We start from the raw sequence: 16,213 nt of genomic DNA on the forward strand, positions 1-16,213 counted from the left end.
TTTGGTATAAAAAAGTAAAATTATATGAAAATGTTTACATTGTTGTTACATTGTTGTGTGGATTTGTTACTGGTATTATTTGTTATAGGTATTATTTGTGCGAACGTGGTATACGATATTTTGTTCATGCTTTCTTTTCTTATATCCATCATTTCATAGGTCTTATGTATTTTGTTGTTGTTGTTGTTGTTTTTTGTAGTTTTGTTTGTTTTGTTTTTTTCTCTCTCTTCTGCCCAGTTTACTCAGTTCTGGTTGCAGTTATTGTCACCATTATAATTGTCTCCATGGTTGTTACTGTTTGTATTGTTGATACTTTCTTGTGAGGGTCTCCGCCACCTTCTTCTCTCTTGTTCTCTCCCCTTCTTCTACCCCCACCCCCCACCCCCCACCTACCATGTCAGGTCCGGCATCGAAATGTGGTTCAACAAAACTCATAATAAACACAGTAGAATATCAAAGGGCGCTTCATATACTTTATGAGGTTACCCTTGGCAAAACAAATTTGTTCAGCACCAAAAGGAACCAGACTACCATTCTGCTGATAGGACGCTGGACAAGACAAGTAGAAAAAAAAAAAAATAGTGTGAGATACTCCCTGGTAAAATGTCCAAATAAAAGAGGATACACAAGCAAAGGTGTCAGAAAAATGGGCAATGATGACTGGGAGTACAGTTGGTGTCGGCTGCTGCCTTATCGGTACAGACAGCTGCCTGTCAGCCAGCTGAGCCCATAAAAGAGGAGAAAAAAAAGAAAAAAAAAGAAAATGTTTACATTCCCAAATTGTACTTTTACAAAAAAATGTGAATAACCTAAACAAATATGAACAAACAGAAATGTCTTAAGAAAAGTAAATGCAATTTTACCAATATTCTGCCTGATACTAAATGTTTTGTGCAATTGTAATGCAAGGTGTAATGTACATGTGTAAATGATAAACTGATAAACCGAGGCATAATATTGTTAAAATTGCACTTGTTTTTCTTAAGACAATTCAAGTTGTTCGTGTTATTCAGATTTTTAAAGAAACTTTGTAGATGTAAACCTGATCATAATATATTATTACTTTTTTCGCTGTTATTATTTTACTGGTCCAGCCCACTTGAGATCAAATTGGGCTGAATGTGGAACTGAACTAAAATGAGTTTGACACCCCTGATATACACAGTATTCACAGTTACTAATAGTACACTGCTCAAAATCTTCGTGAGCTATGGTTTGTATTAGTCATTTTGCTGTTAATTGATCCCTCTCAGTGTTTTACTGTTACTTTATGTTTTTAGACTCACTAAAGTTTTTAATTATAAGATTAAGGCTCAGTTGAACCACAAATGTGGAACCCAAAAGTTTTGGCAGTGACACAAACAGACTTTTCTCTCTTCTTGGGTTCAGCATTCAGCGATAACTGTGTTTCTTAGTTGTTTATGTGAGTGACATAATAAAAATACTTCCACTTTCCTCGTGATCTGAATACCAACTTCAAATCTATTTATAAAGAGCAGTGGAATTTTGATTTTTTTTTGTTTAATTCCAAAAATTTTCACGTTACAAATAAAATCTAACAAACAACCCAAACGACAACACCTGGTCACATATCAAAACAGCATGGTGACAGTAACAGTGAACTGTAGTTTAGGAGGCCTCTGGGTTTCAGGTCCCTGTCGGAAACGATTGCATGGTGACAAGAAAGAATGACATAAAGATTCTAAACATAGCACACACAAAATAAACAGATCAAATTTTTTTAAGTATGCCTTTCTTTGGTTGTAAAAAAAAAAAAAAAAAAAAAAAAAAAAAGTGCAAAAACTCAAACTAGCCCTTTCAGAGCCTCATATGGTTTTGTTTTTTGTAAGTGTCTTGTGATTGTCTTTCATGCAGATGTTCCTGAAACACTCCTCACATCCACACTTGGACACTCACATCCTCTTCACCTCCATCTCAGTCACATGTTGAGTGAATTATGCTCAAAACAGGAGAAGAATTACACTTTAAGTGCCGGCTGATGGTGACATTACACTTCCCAGATAAAGATACTTCACAGATAAAGATTTAACTTCTCTGCTTATATTTAACATCAGATAATATTACTATAAATCTATTACTTCGAATAATTCTTGAGGCACGTTTTAAGGAATCAAAACTTCTTCATTGTTTCTTTACTCTGTAAGTTCAGCTACTGTTATTTTGTTAACTCATATAAAGCGTTAAAATCAGGCGACACAGAGGCAACACGAACAACCACAAGGAGTCTGATCAGACCATAGATCTAGAAATATGAGACTGGAGCTCTGTATTATGTATCTGTATATGTATCTGTAAATCAGCCCCATTTTACTAGAAACTAGATCGACCGCTCTCTATTGTGGGAATGTAAAGATGATGAAATGACCTTCATGTGAATATACTACCCAGTAAATCAATATGTTATAATAATAGTGTCTGATATTAACCTTTAATTAGTATTGGCCAAGCTGTAACATCTATAATGGTAGGATCTAATTTCACGTTTAGTATGAAAACTAGTTATGCACATGTCTACACTTTTGAATAAATATCTGTATTTGATAAAAAAAAATAAAAATAAAAATGTAGTTTCATTTCATAAATGTATTTAACTAGCATTTTGATTTTAGTCATGTTTTTAGCAAGTTCAGTTATTTGTGTGACTGCCCACGAATATATACATATATGTAGAAATTTAACTGTTAAGATTCTGTGATTGTGCCAATTAGTTGTTGCCTAAAAGCAAATTGAGGCGTATCCATCAAATCTATTAAGTAAAATATTGTTCTTGCGTAGAAATTTTATGCATCTGTGCTTTACATGAGTATTTGTTTTTATTTTATCTGTGATTTTTGCCATTTTCGTCAGCTTTTTACTTTTGCTGCTTATTTTTATTACACATATTTGTACTTTGTGCTCCTCACGTGGTCAAACAAAAGTCTGTAACTTTAGTTTTAACATATTTTAGGGGACTGTTCCTAACACTATGGCTGATTTCAATCTAGATGGGTAGAACAGCAATAGAGAAAAAATGCTAATTCTTGGTGTATCCATCTCTGGATGTAATACATGACAATCATAACAAGATGAAAACAATATAAAAGACAAAATAGACAAAAAAAAATTAGAAACTTTGTCATGATGTTTCAAGATGTTGTTGACATTTACATTGAAGCAACGATACTTATATGCTTACTTTGAGGACATTTGAGAGACTTCACTTCAACACTTTTACTGCAACAAACAGGTTGATTCAACACTTAAATAGTTCTATCTTTTCTCTTTCCTTTGCAACGTCTGCTTGATAGCTGTCATTAAAGTTTCATCACAGGCTTGTCTACACATTGATGTCCATTAAATTGGAATAGAATATATATTTTTTTTTTACCTTTTCTCATGAAATGATTGTGATCCTGTGATTTATTATTGATAAATAAAGTGTAACTATGACTCAATATGTCATCATTGTACCTGGTCAAAGCTGATTACGGATGTGTATAAATAGGAATAAAAACAGAAATGTGTCTGAGAACAAAATTATTCCAAGTTTATGGACAACAGTGTATAGGACTGTGACTGGCTGTGGCTTGGTAAAGTATTGGCCAATGGTTTGTGCTGAAGTTTCCATTTATTTGAAGAAAACTTGTTTAAACTTCAATTTTATACTTTAGAACACCACTTAATACACCGAAGTGGAGCAGTCCTTCATGTCTGTGTTGGAGGGGTTGTGGTTTGGTGGGAGACCACACACATATATTTCAGGACTGTCCAAAATTATCAGAATACTGGCAAAACATACAAAGAGAAATAAAACAGTGTTCATAGACTTACCATTGGAAGCGTTGTATTTTATATTGGGCACAGAACCTGAGAACCTTCAGGAAAACAGCCAAACAAAACTGCTTAGAATACTCTTGCTAATTGCAAATAAAGTAATAACAGCCTGCTCATTAAAGTCACAGCCTCCCACAATAGGCCAACTGAGGGATAGAATTCAGGATGCGTATAACAGGGAATACACTACTGCAGTATTACAATTGAAAACAGACGTATTTATGAATAACTGGACCCCCATTGTGTTGCATTTCCACTTGATATAATTGTTTTGTTTTTAATTAATTATTAAAAAAAAAAACAATGGCTGAACATCAGTGTATAATATATATATCACACTGATGTTCAGTTTTTTTTTTTTTATTAATTAATTAAGAAACAAAACAATGCAATTCTATCTATCTATCTATCTATCTATCTATCTATCTATCTATCTATCTATCTATCTATCTATCTATCTATCTATCTATCTATCTATCTATCTATCTATCTATCTATCTATCTAATTTTTTTTCTTAATTCAAGCAAAAAAAAATCTGCCATTGGAACAAGTGAAAATTATCTTGGTAAGATTTCTTGAAATAATATTTTCAATATTTTCAAAATAAGTTCTTATATCTCACTGAAAAAGTTACTCTTTAGGCGATTATGTCTTATTTTAATTATAATGACATATTTTGACCAGAAATGAAAAAAGTACACTTGGTAATATTTAGATTTTTTTCCAGTGTGGTTCCTAAAAGACCATTTTCGAAGCCAAGGAAGTCACAGTCTTTGGCTAAGATAATAAAGAAATCTGTTGTTTTGTGTTAAACATCTCTATGGACTGCATCTGTGTTGCATGTGGTACGTGTTAATGATGGGAAACACTGTGCCGAAGCCAAGAAGTATGTGTCAAGAAATCCAGGAAGTGTTCAATGAAGCACACCACCAAAACAAAACCAGCCACCGCTTTGGCGCAATTCCCCTTTATCTGCAAGAATGAGCTGAAAAGTATTAAAACAAGTGAGAATCACCTTAAATCAGTTCAGAGATTGCCTTTCTGTTTATGTATGATAGCTTTACCTAAAGCAGTGTTTTTCAACCTTGGGGTCGGGACCCCACATGGGGTCACCTTGATTTCAAATGGGGTCACCTGGAATTTCTAGTAATTGATAAAAATAAAAATAAAAACTAACTAATAAAAAAATAAATGGTGAGTTGAGCGAGACAATCCCAATACGTAAAAGACAAACTCTGAAGCTGAAACTGAAGCACCATGGTACTATTTATCTTTAATTCTACATTTAATTCATAGTTTGAGTTCTTGTTTGTTCAGTATTAATTATCAGCCTTGTAGATCCAAGCTGGACTGACTGTACATATCCTGACCAAGGAAAATAAAATTCTCACTTTGTGCGGTAATCTACACCTGGCTTTTCTGCCTCTGTCCATAGTAATATACATTATATAGACTAAATGTCATCTAAAATGAAAGTTTATTTGCAATGTAGTATAGCAAACTATTATATGATCAAAAACAAATTAATTTTAGTTAAAAAAAAAAAAAAAAATCTCTGTTTCGAATGTCTGGGTGACCAGAAATTTGTGATGTTAAAATGGGATCACGAGTCAGAAAAGGTTAGGAACCACTGACCTAAAACTTTCAACTTACAACAACATGAGCAACATGTAAATTGTGGCATAATGCATTCAGTGCTCACCACTGAATGCAACACCCCCCCCCCCCCACCCTCCCACCCCAAATAATGTCCCCTGAGGTACAAATAGAAGGTGCAGAACTTCATCTCTGTACTTTCCCAACAGTAGTCATACATATGTATACTTTTCCCTTCCGACAAAGGATATTACTATTATTTGAGCTTGGCTCCTTTTCAGTTTAACCTTTAAATAGAGTGGTTCAGAGGATTATGATTATGTCTTATTATCGTCTTTACTCATGCCCTGTGGCACTTTGTTTTTAATATTGCCCAGATTTCAGCTACTTCTTTGGTGGGTGCTAATCCTGATTAAAAAAATCTATTCCAAATACCTAACGGAAACTGCACTCAACTGGAGTGAAGTTTAAGGATAATTAACAAAGGTAGGTCTAATTTTAGAAGCTCCTGATGGAAAACGTCTTAGCTGTTAAATGTTCTGTTACATTCCCTAAATGACAGCTACAAGACATAACAGAGGATAAATCAGAGGTTGTTTTCACTAAAAACATCTGGCAGCTATATTTAAAAAAAAAAAGTTGATGCAAGTAAACCGTACAAAAACCAAACCCTGAAATACTGAAATAAGCTTAAAAAAGTCTGGTTTTAAAGAAACAGAAGATGATTATTCTCTGTGGGTTTGTCATTCTGTGTGGCACCTGTCACATTACACATACTTTTATTCACTGTCATAAAAATAATCACCTCCCAAACCAAATCGTAGCTTTGAGATGTGCGGATTATACAGTAAACCTGGAGAGCTTATTGCATTCTGGTTAATATTGCTTGTAGCTTTGCAAATATATGGTTTGGCAATATTTGGCCTCCAGCTGAACGTGTCATCAAAAGATTAACATTTGAAGTGTAGTGCTGAACTGTGAGATAGGTGAGCTGTTTTAGGTTGCCACTTGCCTTTACAGGTGTCCAGAGTCACTGCTGGCTTCATTATCTCTGAGCAAACAGCCCTGCTGACTTAGTCTAATGTATGCAAATGCTAACATGGTTGCACCTCTGACAACAGCTGATAATGGTGGTTTAACGGCTGTTGTGTCATTTACACTGGCATCCTCCGGCTGCTGGCAAACACGTGAATTTACTGCAGTCTCGTCTACAAACACCGCTATTCACTTTTAAGGAGGTGATGACGTCCTTTAAATTGTCTACTGAAGGGAATCACCTGATTAGGGTCCACTTTTACCTAAACTGTCACTGTTATTTCAAGGTGATGACAGTGATGCTGAGAAAGACTCTTTAGTGTGCGGGCATGGCTGTTTAGTTTAGTTTAGTTTATTAGTTTGATCCCCATTAGCTGCTGCATACCCCAGCAGCTACTCTTCCTGGGGTCATCAACAACACAAAAACAAAGCACCAACAATTTCCCACAACTCACTCAACAAACAGGATGTACATACACTCAACACAACAACACAAAACCAAAAATCAGCAACAGCACACAATACAAAACAATTACAATAATAATATCAACAACAGAAAAAAAAAAAGATAATAATAATAATAATAATAATAATAATAATAATAATAATAATAATAATAAATAAATAAATTTAAAAAAGTTGATCAGGCTGTTGATCAGGGGTGTTAACCTACACAGCTGTGGGGAGGGGCCAAGGGAGAGGGGAGCCAATGGGAAGTTAAGATTTTTATTTTTTTTTAAAGTTTTTTTTTTTTTTCCTTTTGTTCAACTAAATTACATGATCAATATCGACCTATATGCAAGCTTCATGCATTAGATTTTATATATTGGTATATTATTGTATTCCAAAAAAAGTATAGCCTACTACTCTGTGAACAGCCCTTGAGAAAAGCGCAAAATGGTTCACTCCACACGGAGTTTGAGAAACGCACCTTGCTTGTTAGGCTGTTCTCTCCATTGAAAGCACATTGGCGAGAGCATTGGACTTTAAAGACTTCATCAGGGATTTTGCCAGCAATGGGCATTTTCTGTAGAGTAAACTGGAATGGATAGAATTGTGCTATTTTAATTTTTGGAATACTTGTTCAAATCTGTTTGTTTTTGCCTTTTTTGTATCTTTACAGGAAAATGACTACTGAGTCATGTTTTGTTTAGTTACCTTTTATGACATATTATTATAGGCTATTGAAAAATTTGGCCCATTCTTGTTCACTCAGGAAATATAATGGGTAAATACAGTCTTGTGTGGTTGTGTTTTCTCACACAGTAGCATAAGCAGACTTGTGAATTATGGTTAAATCATAATGTTGCCCTGTGGTATAGCCATTGTGTCGGTGGGTAAGGCCCTTGGCAGATGGGTGGACGTGTGTGTGTGTTGGGGGGAATGGGGGGGTGGTTGTGGGGGCCCATCAGGAGTTTTTGTGTATGGGCCCAGAATTTGGTGCTACGGCCCTGTGCGCGGGTGTCAAAGATACAGCCCACGGGCCCACCAAAGGGTCCAATTTGGCCTGAGGGATGAATTTGTGAAATGCAAAAATTACACTTAAAGGGGTCATATTTTGCTAAACCCACTTTTATTAGTCTTTGGTACATTTATTTGTGTATTTGGACCCTAATAGTTCAAAAAGTTTGAATTTGAACCTTCCAGGTGCTGCAAAGCTATCTTTATATTCATTCCGGCAAAAATCAAGTGGAATTCTGCAACCCCTTTTAATTCCTGCTCAACCCTTTCCATGCATGAATTATGAGAACCTTGTTCAAGATTTTTTTCCTGAGTGTTTTTATTCCTCTTTAGGCATGAAAAAAGCAATATGATTGAATTTTTTTCTTTTTATGAACCTAATTTTCATGGAGTTACAAAAATGTCCAGTCAGCTGGACACCATGCGTTTACCGACATACTGTGTGAAAACTATGAAATACATTTTTTTTTAATGCTGTTAATCTGTTTTACAGCTTTATTAAAAAAAAATGCTGGCCACTGCAAAGGACATTCCATAATAAAAAAAAAAATGTATCTGAAAAAACTGTTGCATCATGCTGTTTCCAATCAAGACAATTATTAAATGTAAAAAAGCCAAAACTTTTCCTTTCCTGTGTCTCTAGTTATTACTCAGATATGCCAAAAAAAAAAAACAGTAAAAAAAAACAAAAACAAAACTCTGTTAATTACAGTCTAATAACCATTAGCAATTTATTTACACTCAAATATATTACTGCAGATCAGGTTGATCAAGAACAGTAATGGTATGAATTGCATTGTATGGGATGATGCATAAGCGTCCACTGTGTTGGCTGATATGCAAGTGAAACTACAAAATCCAGGAATATACTAGAGAACAACTTTGAATAGCTGTCCACTGTAGTGACCACTGTGCATGAAAGGGTTAATTTCTTACATCTATAACTAGTTATGTCACAACATTTGCACATATAAGGTCAAGACTTCTGACGAACACATCTCGGAGTAGGGTTAGTTTTTTAATTGTTTATCAGCAGCAGCGGTTGTAGTCCATACTAAAAATGTGTCCAAACTTCAAGCTGATTACCTAAAATGTTCAGCTGTTGGTTGAACAGGACAAAGCAGCAGAGCCAACAACCTGGAGGGGGTGGGGCATGAAATGGCTCATTTACATTTAAAGGACCAGCGCTCAAAATGACCTTTCTGATGTCATTACTCTGAAATAGGGTTGAAGATGGACCTGTGGAGCTGAATTAATGAAGAATTCAGAGCCAAGCACTGCATTTACAGTTTATGTAGACCACAGGGAAATGTTTTAAAATGCATAATTCCATTAAAAAAAAGCATTATATCACTCCTTTAAGACTACTTTTGCTGGTCTTTTGCTGGTGCCTAGAGTCAAGACTAAACACGGTGAAGCTGCATTTCAGTTCTATGCACCTAAACTCTGGAACAGTCTTCCTGATGACGTGAGACAGGCCTCTACTGTGACAATGTTTCAGTCCAGGCTGAAAAAACAGCTGTTCAACTGTGCATAGAACAACTGAAAGGGTTCTATCTGCACTCTTCTCTTTTACTTTGTTTAAATTGATTATTATTTTTGTTTTATTACCTCCGCCAAGGACGTTATGTTTTTGTCGGTGTTGGTTTGTCTGTCTGTCTGTCTGTCTGTCTGTCTGTCTGTGTGCAAGATACCTCAAAAAGTTATGGACGGATTTGGATGAAAATTTCAGGAAATGTTGATACTGGCACAAGGAACAATGATTCAGTTTTGGTGGTGATCGGGGGTGGGGTGGGGGGGCACTGACCTGCCTTGGCGAAGGTCTGTGCTCTACGAGTGCTTTTCTAGAAAAGACAGCGCAGACCTCCGCCAAGGCAGATCAGTGCCCCCACCCCACCCCCGATCACCACCAAAACTGAATCATTTGTTCCTTGTGCCAGCATCAACATTTCCTGAAATTGTCATCCAAATCCGGGGCACTGATCTGCCTTGGCGGAGGTCTGCGCTCTCTGAGTGTTTCTAGTTACCTCCGCCAAGGAGGTTATGTTTTTGCCAGGGTTTGTTTGTTTGTTTGTTTGTTTGTTTGTTTGTTTGTTTGTCTGTCCGTTAGTGTGCAACATAACTCAAAAAGTTATGGACAGATTTGGATGAAATTTTCAGGGTTTGTTGGAAATGGGATGAGGAAGAAATGATTAAATTTTGGTGGTGATCGGGGGTGGGGGGGCCCACGGGGGGGCCACTGATCAGCCTTGGCGGAGGTCTGCGCTCTCCGAGTGCTTCTAGTTGATTATGTTTTAATTGTAATTGTGTGTTTTTAACTTGTCTCTATTCCATTTTCGTAAAGCACTGTGAATTGCCCTGTGTATGAATTGTGCTATACAAATAAATCTGCCTTGCCTTGCCTACACTAGAACACAATTTAATGCCCATTTCACAGCCTATTTCTGAACTATTGGGTTAATACACAACCTCCTAAAGGAACATGTATATAACTGTATTTTCATTCTGAAAAACTATAGATACAAGCCGACCAAACAGGACCAGTATAAGTAAAGGCATCTGTGTTTTGTGCAGTTCAAACTAAATATGAGAGCTTTGTGGGTCTTGAATGATAACAAACCCTCCACCCTCCTCTCCAACCAAACTGCTGAATAACAGCAGTTAACAGAAAGTTAACTCGTATTGTTAAATAAAGCCACAGTGAAGTATAAATACCCTGACAGAAGCAGGTTACGCTGTAAAGTGAAGCAGTAAGCGCCTCTGGAGGCTCAGCGCCACATGACCCAGGAGGATTAACGTTCTGCCAACACACCACAAACTCTGTCACACACTGAGTTTAGCAAGAGGGTGGAATCACATTGGATTTCACAGGCAGCAGAGAAACGTCTGTATGAGCTCATCTTTGACCTTCCATAATTATGATTAGATTCTGACAAGGCTGGGACTGTTTGACAGGCGACACCTTGTTTGTTCACGGCTGAAACGAGGTTTGTTCTACTGTTAAAAAGAAACTCAATGAATTTTAAAATCAGAGTGAAGCAGTAAATCCTCTGGTGTATTCTGTCTGTTGTTCAGAGAAATGACACAAAATGTGCTTTTGGTCTGAACTAGAGAAGATTTGTGTGTCTATTGCTGCATGTTACTGGTCAGTGGATTATCTATAATAGGTTTGCAGTTTTAACACATAACAAAAGTAGGTTGTGTCATAAAGGAGAATGTGACAAATAAAAAAAACTAAAATTGCTAAATCTATATGTTATTACTAAACTCTTGTGGTGTCCTACATTGCAAAAACACTGGATTCACTCAATTTTAAGTTATTAGTCTCTGAGCTTTTAGTTTCTGCAGTGAACACGTCCTACACCTCTGAAAAACAGCATTTTTACATTCAACAGTAACGTGTGTTGTGGATTTTGTTGCATTATTGTTTTATTTCCCTTATGGAATATTCATGATATTTTGCATGATGATGCAAGACCCAGACCCAAGGAATAGGAACAGCTGCTCCTTTTGTAGTGGCTGATGAAGATGCAAATAAATAAATGAAATTTCCTTGGATTATTTATCTGCATCACTTCAGCTCTGTTTAAAATGCAAACCTGAATGTCAAAAAAAAAAAAAAAAAAGAAAAAAGTTGGCTGTGAAGGGTTTGTGTTACGGATGAGAATTAGGAATAACTTGGTTTCATCAGTCTGCTCTAACCATTGTTACTTTATGCACTTTATACAAATTTCTAGGTGTAAGGGGCTATATTTCAAATGTTAACCCATAAAGACCCAAACATCCACTGGTAACCAACAGCATCTACTGATATTAAATATTTTTACCTGTTGATCAACTAATCTTATCAATACATGTAAATAGTGAGTGTAAAATGCAGTTTGTCCTCTTTTCATGGTCGTCAGATATGATCCATTTGGATGTTCAGAGGCTCCATAGTTACCATGGAAACACTGTCATCTTCAACAAAAGGGGTGTCAAACTCATTTTCTTTCCGGGGCCATATTCAGCTAAATTTGATCTGAAGTGGGCCAGACCAGTAAAATAATAACATAATAACCTATAAATAATGACAACTCCAAATTTTTGTCTTTGTTTTAGTGTAAAAAAAAACCCATTCAATTGTGAAAATACTTACTTTTATAAACTATCCAAAAAAAAAAAAAAAAAACTGAAAAAACTGGAATTTAAATTAAAAAACGTAAGAAAATTTAGTGCAATTTTTAACAGAATTATTCCTCAACTTCATATTTGTCCATGTGCATTATAGATCAGATCTACAAAGACACTAAACACTTAGTAACAGGCAGAAAACAGAAAATAGTTCAAATTGTGCTGAATTTTCTTTAGACATTTCAGGTTGTTCATATTTGTTCAGGTTATTCACATTTTAGTGTTACAGGATAGTTTGTAAATGTAAATATTTTCATAATTTAATGTTATTTTTTGCACTAAAACAAAGATTTTTTTTTTTTGGCTTAATTCAAGATTTTTTTTACTTAGTTGAAAATTTATTTATTTATTTGTTTTTTGGCTTAATTCAAGATTTTTTTTACTTAATTGAAGAATTTTTTTTGGCTTAATTCAAGATTTTTTTTTACTTAATTGAAGATTTTTTTTGGATTAACTGAAGATTTTTTTTTACTTAATTGAAGATTTTTTTTTTTTTTGCTTAATTCAAGATTTTTTGCTTAATTCAAGCTACTTTTTTTTTTTTTTTTTTTTTTTTTTGCTTAAGTCAATTCAAGACTGTGGAATTTTTGCACTTGGCAAAAACATCCCAGGGGCCAAACTGGACCCTTTGGCGGGCCGCATTTGGCCCCCGGGCCGTATGTTTGACACCGCTGTTTTCCAACATTGATTCACCAGGAAAACCCATGAAGTTGGATCAGTGACAGTGGATGGAGACACTTGTTTTATGTTCTGTTATTGCTATCTTCGCTGAAAAAGTCACTTTTTCTTCTGTTTTCTCTGTTTGGATACCATAACATTGAATTTACTCTTAGTTTTCACGAAGACCTAAATAAGATATAGGAAATTAAATCTCAGAAAATACATGATTTACAGTGAAAAATGCAAAAATACTAAGGATAATATTATAATAAATGGTGATAAATCAATTAGGAAAGGTTAAATAGAGAGAAAAATTAATCTGGGACCTGACACAAAACTAGCATTAGGTCTTTATGGGTTAAAAATGACCTAAAATTATTATTGGAGTGGTGAGAAAAAAGAGGTATGAAGTTATGCCAAAGACAATAAATGTGTGAGAATGTAGCGATATGATCAGAATATATTCATGCCAAAGGTCGACATATTTTTGTTACCACTAGAGGGAGTAGTGAGTCACTTTGCTGATGAGGAACACTAACATCATGGAACTTTAAAAAAAAAAATGTCAGAAAGTGATAAGATGAGAAACATAAAGAAACAACTTTATGAATCAAAGAAAGTGATAAAATCTAGAAACACTGTTATTGTTTTCACCACTGGACACAAAAGGAAAGAATGGAGCTGATGAAATCACTGTATTTCTTCTATTAAGGTGAGTTTGATTCTAAAGCTTATGACAGTATAAAGTTATTATATGATGTTATTATTTTATTTATTTATTTTTAATTTTATTTATTTCGAACATGCAAAGAAAATAAGACAAAACAAAGCAAATTAAGACATAAACAAAATAACATTTAAATGGACAGAATCTATCTTTCAAGTACATACAAGTCTAAATTTTGCATGGTCGAAAAGGAGTAGGAAGAAGTATAAACTTATTTAATCCTACCCCTCAGTGTCTTATCTTTGCTAAGTTATTTTTAGTTTGATTTCAGTACATTTGTAAAACTATTTACATGTCATTGCCGTGCCCCAAAAGGAGAGGCACGGGGTATTGTTTTTGGTTGTTTGTTTGTTTGTTTGTTAACACTCGAGCAGCAAAACAGTTGGTTGAATTCATTAAAAAATTGGGTTTATAGATTGCCAGTGACCCAGAATAGATCTGATCACATTTGGGGAAAAGTAGGTCAAAGTTAAAAACATTTTTAAGTAAATTTTTAAAATCTTTTTTTTTTTTTCATTTACTTATAATGGGCAAAATTTCAAATGTCTGTAGCAGGAAAACCATTGGTTGAATTCATACCAAATTGAGTTGATAGATTTTCAGTGACCCAGAAAAGATGTGATTACATTTTGGGGAAAGTAGGTCAAAGTTAATTTTTTTTTTTTTTTTTATGATTTTTTAAAAATCTTTTTCTTCTTCCGTTTACTTGTAATGGGCGAAATTTCAAATGTCTATAAAAGCATAAATTTGGTTTAATTTACTTCAAACTTGGCACATATATAAAGGCTATTGATACGCTGACATCACCACATGCATAGACATGATGACATCAACTGGATCGATGCCAAAATAAGCTACAATACGTGCAAGGGGCGGGGTTTGTTGTGCCTGGCACCACTGTTTTATATTATTTTGAGCCCCTTAGATCCTACACCCTTAATGTTTTTTTTTGCTGGTAATGTTTTGCCCATTGGCTTTACTTTATAAGAGCATTTTCTTTGTACAACTGTTCCCTGCTGCGACTGGAAAAGAGGTGGATGAGAGCTGTGAGCATGAACCAAAGCAATAAAGCAAAGCGCTGGAATAAAACAATGAGATGAAAGACAGAAAGGAACCTCACAGAGCTTAAGGAACCTGCACAGCTTCATGGGTATAAGGAACATCTTTAACAATCCACAGTCGTTTGAGCCATTGTTAACTGGAAAAAATATTGATTCTCCCCCAAAACTGCAGAGGTACTGCTTTAATCTGACTTTTAAGAACTTTATAATCCATTATGTAGCTTAGGTTAATAAACCCTTGATGCTTCACTATTGTACACTATTGTATTTTCAGTCATGAATGTGCTGCTTTCCACCTCTGCTTGCATTATGTGTTTATATAAACCCAGCGTTCCTCTGTTGCCTCTATTTCTTTGTTTTATTATTTGATTGGAAATTTCCACTCTAACTTTGAAAGATGTATCTTGAGAGAACATCAATTACTTTCAGAGTGAAGCACAAAACGCAAAAGCCAGTCTGTCTGCAGAAAAATCCAACTCCGTCAAATTGTTTTCTTATGCGGGATCGCAGCAGCGGAGGAGTAATTTAAAAACACTGGGTACAATTTGACTGGAATGACAGTGACTACAAAGACAAGCCTGTTGAGATCATAAGACATTATTTGTGCAGGGCCTGTGTTCCGTGTTCATGTCAGAGGGGTCTGATTTTCAAGATGTCTCTATTATGATAAGCGTGTAGGTTATTTCCCGCTAAAGGCCTTTGAAAATGTTGGCGAAATTGTCCCATCATCAGCTCCTGGGATACTGCTCGGGAGGCTCATTTCAAATACTGACAGCCTTTTTACTCATGCCCTGTCTGCAAGCATACTTTTTTTGTTTTCTAATACACTTACACTCTCTTTAGAAAAAATATAAAACCCTGCTGCGCTTGGGTGCTCACAGCTGACCGATACAACCTTCCCACAGGCCTATTGTTGAAAACTGAGCATAATATTAGTGGCGCAATTAGCATTTCATTTCACATTTCACATCATAAATAAAAAAGTTTATATCTAAGAGAACACAATAAACTCTGGGATAAAGCTGTAAAATTCAATATAATAATTTAAAGGGAAGAATAACCTGATATTAAAACAACTGACTGACCTTGATCGAGGTTTTATGAAGACGATATATACTTGGATGAAATGGCTGCGACACAGTCATCTTGTATTTACTCTGATAAAAAAAAAAAAAGGCTCGAAATAAGCAATTTTTAAGGCTGTAAGAGTTTAACGTTTTACTCTTAGATCCAAAACTGAGTGATGGTAAATACGGGTCTGATCAAGCAAAAGTGAACATCAACATGAAAGAGTAAATTTGCACACATCATTTATCAAGTGGACGCATTTTTAGCTAAAGATCTTATTTTATGGAACTGTTGATGAAAAAAGTTATAACTGGTTTTATTGATTGTACTTTTTACACCATAGCCGTGCCTCAGACATAAAAATATAGCTCAAATATGATGCTGAAAAATATATCTAAAACACTGGAAAATGTATTCACTGTGTCACATTTAAAAAGACTATCTGTGAACTGTGTTGTGGAAATGTTCAACTGATACCCCACACACAAAGAGGAGGAGAGAAAGTTAGAGTTAAAATAAATAAATGCATTTATTGAGAAGTCAATCACAGAGAAACTCTGTAAGCATCACACATAATGAACAGTGACTCAGCATTAA

The sequence above is a fragment of the Sphaeramia orbicularis genome, chromosome 4 (genome assembly GCF_902148855.1).
Source record: "Sphaeramia orbicularis chromosome 4, fSphaOr1.1, whole genome shotgun sequence".
Classification (NCBI taxonomy): Eukaryota; Metazoa; Chordata; class Actinopteri; order Kurtiformes; family Apogonidae; genus Sphaeramia; species Sphaeramia orbicularis.